The sequence below is a fragment of the Trachypithecus francoisi genome, unplaced genomic scaffold (assembly GCF_009764315.1).
Source record: "Trachypithecus francoisi isolate TF-2019V2 unplaced genomic scaffold, Tfra_2.0 Lachesis_group10, whole genome shotgun sequence".
NCBI classification, from domain to species: Eukaryota; Metazoa; Chordata; class Mammalia; order Primates; family Cercopithecidae; genus Trachypithecus; species Trachypithecus francoisi.
The window spans coordinates 26,181,745-26,196,813 of record NW_022681455.1 but is presented as its reverse complement, the minus strand read 5'-3'; the positions used below and the strand labels follow the sequence as shown (position 1 = coordinate 26,196,813).

Here is a 15,069-nt window from a genome sequence, read left to right as displayed (position 1 = left end):
AGGTTTGGAACATATTTTAATAACACATTTACAAAACTAGAAGTTAAAGAAAGCTGAACATTTCTTTTTTTGACAATGTTTCTCTATGATTTATAAGCCTAATCATTTACTATGTCTACAAGATAAAAAAGACTTAATTTAGGATTTTGATCCTGAGGAAACCCGCCAAAGATGTCAAAAGTTTCAAGGTACTTGATGAAACAGAATCATAGGTCATGACGAGATAATATTTATTCATCTAACTGGAGTGATAATCAATAGACTTCAAAAGCAATAGAGAAAGTTCCATGGATGTAAAAACCTTAATCCTTTTAAAGCTCAATTTTCCTAAGTAATCAAAAATCTAGTAAGAACAACATGAAGCATTGGAACTGATTTTGGTAAAACCCACAATTTTTGTTTCCTTGGTCAGTTACCTAAAAGGCAAAGAAAAAAAACCTGCTGTGATACGATTGTCTCTCCTTACAGAAAACGTATTTAGATAACTTGGGTGTTAAACCTGACTTTAAAAAAGAGCATTTAAATTTAATCAGGCACAAGAAGAACTATGGACTATGAGAGTATACTATATTATAGAGAAATGTAAACAAGAAAACTAGTACTTTGAGCAGAGGAATGCGTTGTTCTTAGAAACAGCATGGGATGTCCTGGTTACACAAAATAATTCAGGCATATCAAGAAAAGCCAAGCCAAAATAAGTTGTACAAGGGTAAAACACTGCTATTCTAGACCTTCAAAATAAACTCTTTAGCATCAGTCCATAACAGCACAATTGGAACCAGAAGAAGTTACAGGAACTGATGAAAAGTTTGGAGAGTCATGACCACAGCCAAACAAAGAGATATACCTTTTTCAGGGTCAAAAGAAGGAAGAACCTGAAATTAGAGAAACTAGACAGTTATCAGGAAAAAATGTGACCGGAATAGGAACTGTTTGTAGTTTAGAGGATGGCCGTTAAACAGATTTCATAACTAAAATCAAACCTTCTTGCAATTTTACTGAGAGCAAATTAATATTTTCAGAAAGCCTTGTTCTAACACAGGGGACCAAGTTTTTAAGTTCTGTGTCAGTGTGTTTTTAACATCAAAGTTCAATCCCTAGAAAAACCCATAAAAGATTTGCTTCCAATCATAGGCAATCTGATCACAGAGAAAATTCCTTTTATAAACTGTCTTTTCATAAACCTTAAGACTTACTTAGACTATTTATGAAATGCTTGAAATTTCTGCTTTGTTCTATACTTCTTCTTTCTTAACCACTCATTTTACTCTAAGACAAAAATTTACCAAACAAAAGTCTTTCCTATACAAAGTTATTTTTTTCCTTTAAACTTCTTACCAAAAATACATTGTATTCTCCTCATACAATTGGAGACAGAATTGTCTTTCTCATCATTAGTAGTTTAATCACACACATTAATTACAATGTTAACTCTTAGCAATTCTAATTTCAGTGAAAACCTAGGAAGTAAGCAACTTTTAACTATCAATCACATACCAATAATCCATGAATACACATTTTACAATGTCCAGATCATGGGTTTTCTAACAGAGCAACTCTTTAAACCAAATAATTTTATTTCTCTGAAATAAGAAGCCAAAAGCATCTGAGCCTCAACTCAGTCTCAGCATAGTATTTTATCTGGAAATGATCCAGACATTCAACTAACATCCGTCATTTAATTTGGCTTAGCAAAACTCTAAGGGTGTAGTTACCAAACAGATTTGAGAAACCTCCCCAAGGAAACATATTATAAAACATAGCCATTATCAAAAGTTCATTTACAAACTTTTATCCCATGCACATCTACCCTAACCATTCATTCTTAATAATTATGCCTGGAAAATATCATGAGATATCAGACAAATCTAGCCATCGTCTCAAGCTAAATTTTCTATCAACCAATTTTACATTACTGCATGCCATCCAAGTGTCATAAAAGTAAGAATCTCAAAGTTAAATACATGCCTATTTTGTTGATAACTCAGAAAACACAGCCATGTCCATCAAACCAACCATTTTAGATTAGCCCCATTCATCAGAAGATTACTAAGTCACATGAACTTGGAAAACATTTGGCCTTGTTTGCTTAATTTATGAGTACTCATTTAGTTATAAGCCAATTTGGTACTGTAGATAACATACAAACAGACACATACAAACATATGCACAAAAATACAGGCAAACACAAAGACTGTGTAGCTTTAATTTTAAAACTCTAGCCGTGAATCGGGTAAAACTCATTAGTTTAAACGGACAGTTGGATTCAAACTGCATCTCTGTAAGTGGAACAGGTTGAAATTTATCTGTTCCACATGGCTGAAGCCCTTATCAAATTTTAGAGAAAATAGGGTAGGAAATGTACATCTCAAGCAAAGGGAAAACTCAAGCTTCTCCAAGAAGTTGTCTGGTTGTGTTACAGGCATACAAAAAATGAATGCTTAAGCAACACAAAATCACAGGAACACATGACAAGATTTGACAAGAAAACATGCAATGAAAACACGTAATGAGTCCACGAGAAAATTTAGAAACTTTTCCAAATAACCGGGTGAACAAGTAAAAGAGGAAGGAAGGAATGAAAGATAAAGCAGAGGTGTTTAAAAAAAAAAAGAAAAGGTGCAGAAGACAGGCAGAGCAACAGGAAAGGGGGCCCAGTGGAATAAAGTTTTTCCAGAGGATTTTTTGCAGCTTTAGTTTCAGTCTTGCGAGTGCTAATCTCACTTTACGTTTAATTAAGGCACTCACTCAATTTGGAATTATTTTCTGTAAGAAAGGCAATGGTAGCCTCTTGATTCTGTTTACAACTTTTAAAGTGCCAATTGATAAAGGCTTCCCATTGTCTCTGAGAGGTTCACTTTTTCTTTGTGTGCACAAATAGACACGTTTCAGAATTTCAAAAGAGTCCTATTTTGGCCAACAAAATTAGAGCTTATGGTGGGTAATTTTTGTTCAGAGACCTAGCCAATTACAACTCATTGTACCATAATTTTTGCTTATAAAACCAGCTGGAGTCACAGGAAGTGGCTGATCAGACGGGAAAAACTTACAACACGGGCTACCCATTGCACTGACGTGATGAAGTCATCCCTTCCAGTACCCATAGTGCCAACATCCCCACAAAACTTTACAGACAGGCCAAGTCCTAACAAAACCCAGGGCCAGTTGGGAAAGTCTCCTCTAGAGTTGGATGGTCAGAGCCAGGCAACTTGAAAAGCCCCCAGCAAACCTGGAGCCAACAGGGAATGTCCTGTCAGGGGTCTGGATGGAGGAAACTGGTTGAAATTGGAAAGATCTCCCACTAAACCCGGGGCCAAAGGGAATGTCCCCTCTGGGGTCTGGATAGAGGGAATTACTAAGGCTAGGAAACTGTCCCCCTCCTCCGAACCGGGGCCACAGGTAATAAGTCCTCTCTGGAGTCCAGATGGAGGGGCCTACAGGGAAAGAACGGTCTCTGAGACTTCAACCAAAGCGTGATAGGTCTGAATTTGAGAGGACTTACCCAACCCTTCTCTCCCCTCTGGCAACACTGAGAAGACAACTGAGTTCAAGGGGCTCTTGCAGGCACACACCACCGATGGTTTGGTTCAGGACAGGACTTCAAATCTCACTTTTGATGCCAAGAATGTGAACAAAAGTTTTCTGAATAGGAATTTGGAGGAAAGAGACTTTATTCTGGTGAACAGTTTGCAAACTGAGGAGAGGAAAGCCAGGGTACAAAACGAAGGCGGATCCCAGAGAACGAAGGGAAGGCTCAGTTTTCTGTTTTGTTTTGTTTTTGAGACAGAGTCTTGCTCTGTTACCCAGGCTGGAGTGCAGTGATACCACCACAGCTCATTGCAGCCTTTAATTTCCGGGCTCAAGTGATCCTCCCACCTCAACCTCCTGAGTAGCTGGGACTATAGGCAAACGCCATCACGCCCTGCTAAATTTTTTTTTTTTAATATTATTTAGATAGAAATGGGATCTTGTATGTTTCCCAGGCTGGTCACAAACTTTCAGCCTCAAGCAGTCCGCTATCTTGGGCTCTCAAAGTTTTGAGATTTAAGACTAAGCCACCATGCCAAGCCAGTCTGTTTTTATAGCAAAGATTCCCTCCTGCCCAGGTTTTGTTTTTTTGGAGACAGAGTCTTGATCTGTTGCTCAAGCTGGAGTGCACTGGCAGGATCTCAGCTCACTGCAACCTTCGCCTGTTTCGCGAGTAGCTGGCATTACAGGTGCCTGCCACCACGCCTGGCTAGTTTTTGTATTTTTAGTAGAGACGGGGATTTCACCATGTTGGCCAGACTGGTCTGGAACTCCTCACCTCAAGTGATTCACCTGCCTTGGCCTACCAAAGTGCTGGGATTTACAGGCGTGAGTCATCGTGTCACGCCCCATCTAGGTTTTTAATCAGGTTCATTTATGTAAATAAAAGATTGAAACACGTTTAGTTGTGATTGGTGAGTGTAGATGATTTCTGATTGGTTGACAAAAGTGAGTTCTGGTTGGTCAATACAGCTGAACCCTGACTGATTGACTGAGGCTGCTGAGCTCTGATTGGTTGGTTCAGGCGAATGCTGGAAGTCCCAAATATAAAAAGATGCAGGTTTTCAGGGAACGGAGAGTATTTGTGTGGCTCCTACCTGGTCAGAAAATCACTTCTTGGCTGTATTTTAAACTTAGGCCCAGTTAGCCATCTGGGATCCATCTTGAAGAATTGGCTTGAAGGATTCACATTTGTTCACTATGTAAACAGATTTTTAACAGTAGATTTAGGTGAATGTGTTTGGGTCTGTAAAGAGAAATGAACTGTACAGTTCTGTTCCTTGAAGGCAGAGACAGAGAATGAAGCCATGTGAGTAGTAGGAAATGTTCCCTCCACCTTTGCACCTGCAAGTGGACTCAGTCACTTCACAGGCCTATTTCTCCTTCAGACATCATCACAGCTACATGGGCAATGGACAGGAAAGAATTTCAGGACTGTGATAGTATTTTAACTTCCTGCAGGCCTTTAAAATTTTCTGTGTTAACCAATTAAAGTATTCAGTGGCTTTGGAGTCATCCAGAAGGTGTGAGCTCACGCAGAGCCAAAAAGGAGAGAAAGAAGAGTGAATGTTTCCTTCTAGACAATTCACAGTCTTTAGTTCATTTGTAGACTTTTATTGCATGGCTTAAGTGAAGATTTGGGTTTGTTTTCCAAGTGTTTGGATTTTACCAACGTTGTTTTTTAAAAAATAATTTTGCATTTTCCTCTCTGACTTAAAATACCAACTTTTAGTAAAAGAAATCTCTATATATTTATGTCTATTTCTGGACTTAATATTTAGTTTAATATCTGTTACTAGACCTATTATACAATATATTCAGTGGTCTAAATTTTAATATATGTAAATATCAGGTAGGTCAAAAAACACATCATTTTCACTTTTGAAAGTATTACTTTGTAGTATCAGCTGTTTATTCTTCCAGAAAAGTTTATAATCAGTGGACCATATTTAAAAATACCTATAGCAGTGTTTTCAGAGTTGCACTGAATTGCAATAAATTAACTGGGGAAAAGTTGGTGGTTATAAGAGTACTCAATATCAATATTCAATATCAATAGTACTCAATAATATTGATATAAGAGCATAATAAGACCGCCACTGCTGAACTTGGCTTAAGGTTTTCCTCAGTGGAGTATTAGTTTGCTTCCTGCATTCCCTATGCATTTCTTACAAAACTTAAAGTTGTTTTCTTATATTTTCTGAATTTGATTTTTATTCATTGTATTTTCAGGAATATTGGAAAGATGTCATTTGAATATATTTAATTTTTTAACTGAAAAAACTATTGCTAAGCTATCTTGTTAGTATAGTTTTGAATAATAGATTCTTGTGTTTTGGAGTGGATGATCCTCTTTATCTGCAAATAATAATAATAATGGGCTAATATTGGGATTCCTTTATTCTTTATAGCTTTAATTGCACAGCCTCTAGGCATATTCTTAAATAATAAATTGGCTGCCAATTTAAAATAGGAATTTAATTATGTTAATGAATTGTCTTTTTGTTCTTTTTTAGATTGAAAATCAAAAACCAAGAATAGAAATTGAGTTTTGTTAAATGTGTTTGTAACTTCTATTCAGATGATTGCATATTTTTCTTTGTTGTGATTTATTAGTAAAATATACTTTTAATATTAAAACCAGACTTCCATTCCTGATATTAAAACTTTTTATATCAAAGAAAGTATTACAAGGAACTTGGGATTAGTTTGATGGGGCAATGGAGCATTACATTTAGTTCTGAACTTCTTAGTATCAAAAATAAAATGGAAAATGCAATTAAAAAATAAAATACAAGCTCTTTGTCTAATAAAAATATATCAACAACATTGCTTTGAGGGAAGCAAAGCTTTCCTTGGACTGAATTCTTTGAGTGAATAATGTTGTGGACGGAACATAAATAGGAGTAAGAGCTTCTCCACCATCTTCCAGAACCATGGACCTGGGCTTTATTAATCTATTGGGGTATTAAATCAGATGTTTACCAAATACCCTGATGGAGTATTGTTAACATTATAACCATTGAGTTGAACAAAGATGACTTAAGGGATGTGATCAAAATACAGTTCTATTTTCTATCTCCTACCTTCACTATTTGTTTAACTTGAAAAAAAACTCAAGGTACAGTAAAGTTTTTAAGAGTAGCACAAAGAGCTTTTTTTCCTTAACCATTTGAGGGTAAGTTGCTAGCATGATGCCCTTACCATCATCTCCACACCACTCACACAGTTTAGGGTATCCTACAAACAAGGACATTTTTCTACTTAACCACAAAACAACCATCAACATCAGGTAACTAATGCTGATACATTTCTACCATGTAATTCTGAGACCTCATTCACATTTCATCAATTGTATCAGTGATATTCTTTTTGACCAAAAGATTCACTTCAGAATCTCATGTTGCATTTAGTAGCCATGTCTCTTTAGTTTCTTTAACTCTAGAATTGTCCTTAGTCTTTCCTTGACTTTGATGACATGATTGAAGAGTACAGGCTATTTTGTAGAAGTTCTTCAGTGTAGGTTTCTTTGATGTTTTCACATGATTAAATTCAGGTTAGGGATACCACAAAGATGTCCCTGTGTCCTTCTCAGGTCATTATACCAGGAGTCATATGATGCTGATATGTACCATTTCTGGCTCTTCATTTAATTAAGGTGGGGCCTATCAGGTTTTGCCTCTGCAAAGTTACTCCTTCTCACATTGAAATTAACAAGTAGTTTGTTAATTTGGAAATATGTAAATATTTACACACTCTGGAGCTACGTAAATATTTCATCCTACATCAGACTTTCAATTTATTCACATTTATTTTAGTAAAGCTCATAATTATCTGCTTTATTTAATGATGTATAATATATTACTATTTTTGTTTACTTTGATGCTCAATTTATCTCAATTTTGGCCAGTTGGAGGTTCTTCATCATTCTTTGAGCACTTTCTTACTTTGTGGCATGAAACAATATTCCAGAGTCATCTTGAGTTTTTCCCTGACCACGCCCTGAAATCAGCCCTCCCTCTAAGAAGCTCTAGTTCCTCTTAATGTTTGAGAATCGTATTTAGAAACCAAGATCTTGGTGGTAGATGTGTTCATGGCTTCTGGGGCCTCTGCTCTCAGGTCCACTAGGTAGACAGTTAGGGACTATATGTGCATACATACATATCTATCTACCTACCTACCTACCTACTTATCTTTCTATGGATACCTATGAATTTACACCAGTACTTCCATTCCAATCCAACACAGAGTTTCTTCGAGTTTTCTACTTTTCCATATTTTTAACTTTCTTTTCCAGCAGTGAGCTCCTATTAGTCTTAATGTTTGTATTTACTCTGTCAATCCCCTGGTATGCCACCATCATCCCGGTTCCAGACATCCTTCCCGTTCTTTTCCCAGGCCTACACCTCTCACTCTGATGCCCCCTTGTGGGTGCCCTCCTTTCCTGCCCGTGCTCTGATTCCCTGCCACAGGCCACACCTCCCGGACCAAGGCAAACTTCCTCATCTCTGTTGGACACTGACGTCTTTGCTGAGTTGCACAACTTTGCTTAGAAGCTTTCCTCAACCCACTTCAGTGGGCCAGGCTGTCACCCAGCTCAGACACCCTCTGCACCTGGTCAGGCTTCAGCATTCTGTGCCAGGCTGTCCTCCTGCATGAACACAATCCTCACCCTGCACGGGCTCTGACACCTCTCACTGGGCCACTGTGGCTCCCCACACTGTGTCCTGCTGGAGTATCCCCAGGCTAGCCATTAAGCAAAATAAGCTTGTGTTTAGGGCACCAAGAGAAGAGGGCACCACAGAACTTTCCCCCAGCTGTCATGCCCTTAAGTCTTTCACTGGTCATATGATGTTAGTAACATTTTTTAAATTGTCTTTATTTGCTGTTTAGATTTAATCTAAAATTTTTTCAAATGTGCTCTTTGGCATGGTGAGTGACTAAAGTTTAAAAGTTTGATTTGAAGGTGGTATCAGATATAACATTTGTTTCTGTCTCATGCTCTGAGGGTTTTGCCTTCCTGAAAGCTGACTGGGTCTGGCTAGCATTTAACTCATCAGCTGATTTGTTTAAGGAACACTTAAGCTCTTTATTTTAAGAAATGGAAGGGCCAAGGGTGTTACAGAACCACCAGATTCATATTTCCACTACTCAGTAACAAACTAATGCACTCAGCAGGTAGGTTTTGCAGCAGAGAAAGAATTTAATGAATACAGAGTAACCAAGCAAGGAGACTGGGAAAATCCTCAGAGGGATCTCCATTTCCAGAGGAAACTCCTTTTCCCCCAAGGACTCTTGTGCTGGGATTTTTAAGGGAGTCTTGGAGGGCAAGGACTAGAAAACTGAGGTTACTGAGTGGTCAGGGTAAGGTGGATGAAGTCATCAGGCTGTATTCTTTGGTGAGCCAGCTCCCTGTGGGGTCCTGCAGACCAACTGACACAGTAGTTTCACTGATAGGCAGGACCTGAAAGAATAACTCAAATAGAAAACATAACGTTTCACAATGCTTAAGTTGTTATCTCCAGAGCAGTTAAGGGAAACTATAATCTTTTGACAAGGTCTACGTGGTTTTGAGGCAGTAGGCAACAAACAACTATGAGAAAGCATGAGAGAATAAGCTGACCTCATGATCAATGCTGGATGTGCTGCAAGCTTGGTTATTTTCATTTCTCCCCCTCCCTTCTTCTCTGATTAAATTTGTAAAGTTCATAGGGATGGTTTCGAGGGGGCAACATGGTTTGTCTGTATTTAGGGTATCATTGTTATTAATCTGACCCTGCAGCAAGGCAGTCTACCTTGCTTATTGTTTCCCTACCCTATCCCAATAACTGTTTTTGTTTTTTAAAGCAGAGATGGGGTTTTGCTATGTTTCCCAGGCTGGTCTTGAACTCCTGGGCTGAAGCAATGCATCCACCTTGGCCTCCTAAAGTGCTGGAATTTCAGGTGTGAACCACTGCACCTGGCCTCCAATGATTTAAACAAATTCAGAAAATTAAGTGAGGATGCAAAGGGTTTACCTTTTCCCTTTAAACCTGCTCAGTGAAGAAAGAATTTTAAAACTCTAGGTTATCCCACCCCCACTATACCCCACACTCTTATTTATTTATTTCCTTGTTAAGCCCTCTTAGGTAATAAAAAGTACTGTGGTCACTTTAAATAGCAAGCACACATTCCCAGTTAGATAACTGAAAATACTATTTCAATATAGAATTTAGCTAGTCAATTGTCATACACATACGAGACTCCTTCCCTGTGTCTCCAGCTGGGACAAAGCTGCAGGCAGACCTTCTCCTTCAGGGAGAGGGGTGTGAGCAATTTCTTTCGTCTGGCTTTTCTCCTCATCCACTAAGATGCTGACTCCACCTCTGACCCCTCCTGAGGTATAACCAGGAGAGAAAGGAGGGGAAGCAGGCATGGAAATTTCTGGTTTGTTTGGCCCCATTGTCAGTTGCCCTCATGCTCCCTGGGCTGGTAGGTGTTGAAAGCAGATCCTTTTCTTCATGCATAAGAGGCTGACAAGGCAGGAAATGCACTTGGTTTTTCCAGCTGCCCATCTCTCTTGGTGTCCCAGATCCACTCCACACAAATCTTCCTTTGTGGATATCACTTCTCCCTTCTAGGTGGTCCCTGGGGGCTGGCTATCACTCCTCTGTGACCTGCATCTAACCACAGGAAACACGCATGTAGTCTCTGGTCCAACAAAATGGAGAGGTCCCGTCCACTCCAAATGCAGTGGTCACTGTCTTTCTGCCCTCTTCCTCCAGTGGAAAGTCAGAGCCCCTCACTCCCAGATTCCTCAGGAAAGCCAACAGCTGACCCATGGGGCCACCAAAACACGGACTAGGCTCTAAGCAACCATTGATATAATTTGTCTATATTGATTTACCTAATTCTGTACTTTTCATATCAATGAAATTATGTAATATGTCTGTGACTGGCCTGTTTCACTTGACATGTTTTCAAAGTTCACTCACATCATAGCATGTAGCAATACTTCATTCTTTTTTTGTGGCCCAGTAGTATTCGACTGTATGGCTATGCTACATTTTGTTTATACATTAATCCACTGAGGAGCATTTGAGCTGTTTACACCTTTTGGCTGTTGTGAATAGACTACTATGTGCTTTTGTGTGTATAAGTTATTATGTGAAGGTATGTTTCAATTTTGTGGGGTATATACCGAGAAGTGGAGTTGCTGGTCATATGGCAATTCTATGTTTAATGTTTTGAGGAACTGCCAAACTCTTCTCCACAGCATCAGACTATTTTACATTCTCACCAGCAATGTAGAATAATTCCAGTTCTCCACATCCTCATCAACACTTGTTTTTTTTTTTTTCAGTAGCCATCTCAGTGAATGTGAAGTGGTATCTCATTATGGTTTTGATTTGCTTTTCTCTAATAAGTAATTATGTTGAACATCTTTTCATGTGCTTATTGGCCATTCTTCTATTTTTTACAGAAATATATATATTCAGTGTATTTGCTCACATTTTAATTATTTGTCTTTTGATGTTGGGTTATAAGAGTGTATTGGATAGTCTAAATACTAGACCCTTATCGGATTGTGATTTGCAAATTGTTTCTCCCATTTTATAGGTTGTCTTTTTACTTTCTTGTTAATGTGCTTTGATGCAAAGTTTGAAGCAAAGTTTTTAATTTTTATGAAGCCTAATTTATTTATTTTTTCTTTTATTGCTTGTGGCTTTGTTGTCATATAGAAGTAATCAATGCCAACTCAAAGGTCATGAAGATGTTCCCCTAAATTTTCTTCCAAGGGTTGTATTGTTTTAGCTCTTACATTTAGGTCTTTGATTCATTTTGAGATGGTTTTTTCATTCTTCTTTAATTTCTTCCTACAATATTTTGAAGTTTTCAAATATAAGTTTTGTACTTTTTTTGTTAAACTTATATAAGTATTTTATTATTTTTTATGCTACTTGAAATGGAATTGTTGTCTTAGTTTCATTTTTGGATGGCTCATTGCAAATGTATGGAAATATAATTGACTTTTGTATATTGATCTTGTGTCCTGCAGCTTTGCTAAACTCATTAGTTCTAATATGTTTAGTAGATTTCTTAGGATTTCTTAAGCAAGATTATATCATTTGTGAAATATAGTTTTACTTCTGTTTTTCCAATCTAGATTCCTTTTATTTCTTTCTCTTGCCTAATTGCCCTGTATAGAACCTCTAGCATAATGTTGAGCAGAAGTGGCTAGAGTAGACATCTTTGTCTTATTCCTGATCTTAGAGAGAAAACACACATTTTAAAATTCTTACAAAGCCTTTCTTCATCTACACTCTATTGAGGCTTTAACTTTTATGTAACCTGAACTATTTTAGAGGCGTATGACTGGTTTTTAATGACATCCTGAACAATATCTGTAAGGTATGGTTTGGATGTTTGTCTTCTCCAAATCTCATGTTGAAATGTAATTCCTAATTTTGAAAGTGGGGCATAGTATGAGGTGTTCAGGTCATGGGTGCAGATCCCTCATGCTAGCTTGGTGCTGTCCTTTGGATAATGAGTGAGTTCTCACTCTGAGTTCAGGAGAGAATATGGTTGTATAACAGTGTGTGGTACCTCCCATCTCTCTCTCTATTGCCCCAGCTCTCACCATGTGATGCACTGACTCCTCTTTCACCTTCTGCCGTGATTGGAAGATTCCTGAGACCCTCACCAGAAGCAGACGCTGGCATCATGCTTCTTGTACAGACTGCAGAACCATAAGCCAAAATAAACCTCTTTTCTTTATAAATTACCCCGACTCAAGTATTCCTTTACAGCAACACATATTGTCTCCCTAGGATAAGATGCATCATGATTGCCTATGTGAAGGGAATACATATATTCAGCTAACATGTGGAAACATTTGCAGCATGTTTAGACAGTCATTAGGCAATGTAAGCAGCTGTTTCCACTGGAAAACCCAGAAAATGTCTATTTGTATGGATGCCATGTTTTAATAACTAATACAACTTCAGATACAAAATGGAGGAAAAAATTTCCAATACAAAGGAAAGATCGTATGTGCCTTTCTCACTGTTACTCCAGATAGGCCCCTGGATTGACACCCCAGTTTAGAACCTTGGCCACTCCCCCTTTTCAGGTTTTGGAGAATATGACTTCGAAGGAGCTAATCTGGACACCTACTAACCACGTAAAGCCCAGTTTCAGCCCAACTTGCCAGAGGTCACTATCCCAGTTAACACAGAAGACAGCAATTGTTCTTTGAAAGGACTAGTGACACTTTTGGGTAGGGTCCATAAAAAAAGAGTGTGTGGTGGGTGCAGGACCACAAAAGGAGGCTTTATTTTCATTTTCTTAATAACAAGTTGGTTTACAAAGAATGAGAATTTGGTAACAGTACAAAAGGTATGCCTTATTATTGCTGTGGATAAAATATATTCTTATTAGGGAGAGAAGCAGTATCAAACTACTTGAGTGTCAAACCCCACTGGTATGCCCTGTGGTTTTTTTTGCTTTGTTTGGATTTGTTTTGTTTTCAGGATACAACATAGATACAGAGCAACTGATGGATGGTTTCATACTGTGTGCCTGGATCTAGCAAAATTTTGGAGTTGTTTGGATCTTTTACATAAAGATTTTTGAGAATAGGGAAGAGGAAGGATGATAAATTTGCACAGACAGTCGTATTTATTTTTATGTCCAGAGGAGAGAAGTGTGAAAAAATGCTTAGGATAGCCTATCACTGAGGCAAGGAAGACAACTTGAGAAAAATATAATACATGAGACCATCTTTTTGAAATGTTTAAAAGCTTTCTTATGTCCTCTGGGTACAGGGACTCACCAGTGATATTTGTGTGCACTATTTTTTTCTTTGTTTACAAAACTTAGTGTGAAACAGAGCACTTGCAGAGCCTGGGACAACTTCCTTATTGAAGGGAAGAAGGACCAGCACACAACGCTAAGGCTGAGGGACAGTCACTAGTACCAGGAAGAAGGTGGTAGGAAGAGTCCTAGGGTCCAGTTTTACCCTCCCACATACCCTGTGTGCATCGTTTTTTAACATGTATTGTTTGTAACATGTAATATATCTGAATTTTAAATGGGGGTGGTGATTTATCTCAATCTTCCTCTCTGCATCAGTTGCTTTATAAATGATTGTTAAACCAATAAACACACACAAGATAAAATTTTATTCTAAGGCTTCATGAAAGACTTTTCCACAATTTTCAACTTTTATTCTTTCTCATTGTAGATGTGTGAGCTAGTGCAAAATTTTAGGAGATTTCCATAATTTAAGGATGGCCCATTTTAGAGGAAACAGCACAAGTCACCTCCCTCGTTGGTGGGCCCAGGGAGAAATGTAACTCATTTTCAGAAATAACTAAAAGTGACAGATAAGAAAGAAAGAATAGGATCCAGGGAAGGAAAAGAGATGAATAAATGCAGACATTGGGTGACTCAGAAACAAGCAAGTGATCTTGTTGTGCCCTGGTGGGCAGCATTTTAATTGTCACTGATGAGAGCCTGGGGTTGGCTTGGTGACTGCTGGAGAAATGATATGGAGCAGACCCAGACTCTAACTTCTTAATTCCAGATGAAGAAAGATAATCCATAGGTTTAGATGACTCGATGCTCAGAAAACAAATAGAATTAAAGAAAAATCTGGTCCTTTTTCTTCCTATCCATTTCTCCCCTAACTGTTCTCCCACCACTCTAGAACTGTTCATTCATTGATTCTTACTGTGATTCAATAGCATTTACTGGCACTTACTGTATATGATACTGTTGTTCTTTGTGTTAACGATGTTACAAAATAATGAATGTCATGGTTCCTGAACTTTAGGAGTTTCTACTCAGACTGTGTAGAGGAAACTGTCATAAATGAAGCAGCTGAGGAACATGTGGCTACAGCCCTGCCAGGAAACCTGCAGGGCCTCTCTCCTCTGGTCTGACAAGAGCACTTCAGACATTTTTCTTTCTCCACTTACTGCCTCTCTTCCAACTAAGAAGAAAGATATAAAAATAAGACCCTCCCTGGATCTTGCACTAGCAGATAAAGACACCATCTTGGGCCATCGGGTGAAAAGGCAGGAGCTGTCCTTACACCATTTCTCATCATTCCCCTAACTGGGCTTCAGGTCACAAAATTCCTCCCTTGTCACAACCTTCTCAGGAACTTTCCATTAGTGTGTTGTGTTTTTTGCATATGCAACTTTTCTGTCAGCTAGCAGCTTCTCACAATCTTAAACATGTTTGTTTTTAACTCCTTATTTGAGCCCATATGCTTTTGCAGCTACTTTCTTGCCTCTTTCCTTCTGCTATGGTTTAGATGTCTGTTCCCTCCAAATCTAATATTGAAATTTGATCCCAATGTTGGGTCCACTTGCAGGAGGTGCTTGTGTCGTAAGGGTGAATCCCTAGTGAAATTAAAGCTCTTCCTCAGGGGTGAGTGAGTTCATTCCTACAAGAACTACTTGTTTTTAAAAACCTGGCACCTCCTCTCCCCCTCCCAGCTTCCTGTCTCACCATGTGCTTTCTGTACAGGCCTGCACTCCTTCACCTTCCACT

General features: G+C 38.4%; 1 protein-coding gene across 2 annotated transcripts in view; it reads left to right on the top strand.

Annotated features, from left to right (window-relative positions):
• SLC17A1 (solute carrier family 17 member 1) overlaps positions 1 to 12,183 on the top strand; it is a 52,971-nt gene extending 40,788 nt beyond the window's left edge. For both annotated transcript variants that reach the window (XM_033216433.1, XM_033216432.1), the window contains one exon: positions 12,142 to 12,183. The gene's annotated coding sequence lies outside the window, so the exon portion shown is untranslated. The remainder of the gene's footprint in view (positions 1 to 12,141) is intronic.
• The last annotated feature ends 2,886 nt before the right edge of the window (positions 12,184 to 15,069 follow it).